This window comes from Ornithorhynchus anatinus, chromosome 1, assembly GCF_004115215.2.
Source record: "Ornithorhynchus anatinus isolate Pmale09 chromosome 1, mOrnAna1.pri.v4, whole genome shotgun sequence".
NCBI classification, from domain to species: Eukaryota; Metazoa; Chordata; class Mammalia; order Monotremata; family Ornithorhynchidae; genus Ornithorhynchus; species Ornithorhynchus anatinus.
Genome location: NC_041728.1, coordinates 146,776,708 through 146,779,156, shown reverse-complemented (window position 1 = coordinate 146,779,156; position 2,449 = coordinate 146,776,708). Strand labels below are relative to the sequence as shown.

Genomic DNA, 2,449 nt, shown 5'->3' with positions numbered 1-2,449 from the left:
ATTGAAGTGTTTCATGCAGAAAAGCTCCAGTTCAGAGTCTGAGCCCTTAGAGCAATATTGCCCCATAATTCTATCACTCTCAATCAATAAATTGTATTTATTGAGCAATTACAGTGTGCAGAGCACAGAGTAGGTAAGAAACATTCTACCTACTATTTTCTAAGTTCTACTACAGTCTCTCTAAAATCCCTGGCAGTTCTAGCCTAGGGTCCACCCAAGGAGGCCAGGTGAGTTCCAAAAGCATTCATTCATTCATTCAATCGTATTTATTGAGTGCTTACTGTGTGCAGAGCACTGTACTAAGCACTTGGAAACCAATTCAGCAACAAATAGAGGCGACCCCTGCCCGCAATGGGCTCACAGTCCAGAAGGGGGAAGACAGGCATCAAAACAAGTAAATAGGCATCATTAGCATCAGTATAAATGAAATGAATGAATTGTACATTCCAAGCACTTATTACAGTGCTCTGCACATACTAAGCACTCAATACTATTGAATGACTGAATGAATAAGTCAATACTATTGAATGAATGAGTGAATAGAATTATAGATATATACACATCATTAATATAAATAGAATTATAAATATGTACATATATGCACAAATGCTGTAGGCGGGAGGGTAGAGCAAAGGGAGTGAGTTGGGGTGATGGGGAGGGGAGAGGGAGCAGAGGAAAAGGGGGCTTAGTCTGGGAAGGCCTCCTGGAGGAGGTGAGCCTTCAGTAGGGCTTTGAAGGGGGAAGTGTGATTGTTTGGCGGGTTTGAGGGAGGGCATTCCAAGCCAGAGGAAGGACGTGGGCCACGGCTCGACAGCAGGACAGGAGAGAACGAGGTACAGTGAGGAGGTTAGCACCAGAGGAGCAGAGTGTGTGAGCTGGGCTGTAGAAGGAGAGAAGGGAGGTGAGATAAGAAGGGGCAAGGTGATGGAGTGCTTTGAAGTCAATAATGAGGAGTTTTTGCTTGATACGGAGGTTGATAGGCAACCACTGGAGATTTTTTAGGAAGGATGTGACATGCCCATAAGGTTTCTGTGGAAAGATAATCCAGGCAGCAGAGTGAAGTATGGACTGAAGTGGGGAGAGAGGAAGTTGGGAGGTCAGAAAGGAGGCTGATGCAGTAATCCAGTCGGGATAGGATGAGTGATTGTACTAATGTGGTAAGGCTTGGCTGGAGATGAAAGGGCAGATGTTGGCGATGTTGTGAAAGTGAAACCAGCAGGTCCTGGCGACCAATTGGATATGTGGACATAGTGGACAGAGCATGGGCCTGGGAATTAGAAGGTCATGGGTTCTAATCCCAGCTCCACCACTTCTCTACTGTGTGACTTTGGGTAAGTCACTTCACTTGTCTGTGCCTCAGTTACCTCATCTGTAAAATGGGAATTGAGACAGTGAATCCCACCTGGGACAGGAACTATGTACAACCTGATTTGCTTGTATCCACCCCAGCACTTAGTACAGTACCTGGCACATAGTAAGTGCTTATCAAATACCATAATTATTACTACTATTATTATTAAAGGCTTAAACCAGCTCAGAATAATTCCATCTGCCTCCTCTGTGCTCAATCAGTGGTATCTACTGATTGTTTACTGTGTGCAGAGCTTGGGAAAAAACAATACAATGGAGTTGGAAGATGCAATCCCTGCTCACAAAGAGTTTGCAGTTTGTGGGGAAGCAAACAAGCTCCTCCTTTAGACTGTAAGCTCCTCATGGGCCAGTGTGACCATCTGCCCCACACGCATGAGCGGTCCAAATGAGGTATTTTGGGAGTTTGTGCTTGAAGCGTAAGGTTTTGGATGGCTTGACCAGTGGGCTGGGGTGATGTGCGGACAATTGCTCCAGGTTGTCCCTGTGTGAGGACAATCACAGGATTGTCCGTCCCTCCCAACCCCTTCTAGACTGTAAGCTTGTTGTGGACAGGGCAATGTGTCTGTTTTCTGTTGTATTGTACTCTCCTAAGCGCTTAGTCCAGTGCTCTGCACAAAATAAGTGGCTCAATAAATATGATTGTCCCCTCTCAGGGTCTCACCTGGAGAGTTTCCAGTGCTCTACAGTCTTGACTACAGGAGGGAGAGTCAAGCAGAGGCCTGTCCATTCCATTCCTAGCTTGGCCAGTGGGTAGTGAGTGGAAGGCAGTCTGCTACAAATCAAAACTCACCCATGCTGGGCAGCAACAACACAGGAGAGAGTTGAGAGCGGAGACTCAAGTTCCTTCCTTATCTGTAAAATGGGGATAAAAAAAATCTATTCCCTCTCCCTCTTTGAAGCCCATGAGGGACAGGGACTGTGGCCAATGTCATCATCTTGTATCTCCCCAGTGTTTAGTACAGTGTCTGGTACATAATAAATACTAAAAAAAACCCACAGTTATTATTGACATTATTAAACTGATGAGGAGTGATATGTAGATTATAAGTAATAAATATAGGTGAGTGTAAGAACAATA

At 45.0% G+C, this 2,449-nt stretch overlaps 1 non-coding gene across 1 annotated transcript; it reads left to right on the top strand.

The window, feature by feature from the left end:
* Window positions 1-2,014: 2,014 nt before the first annotated feature.
* Window positions 2,015-2,151, top strand: LOC114816518. The gene has a single exon (XR_003764302.1). It is a non-coding gene; the product is annotated as a small nucleolar RNA SNORA7 (small nucleolar RNA).
* The last annotated feature ends 298 nt before the right edge of the window (window positions 2,152-2,449 follow it).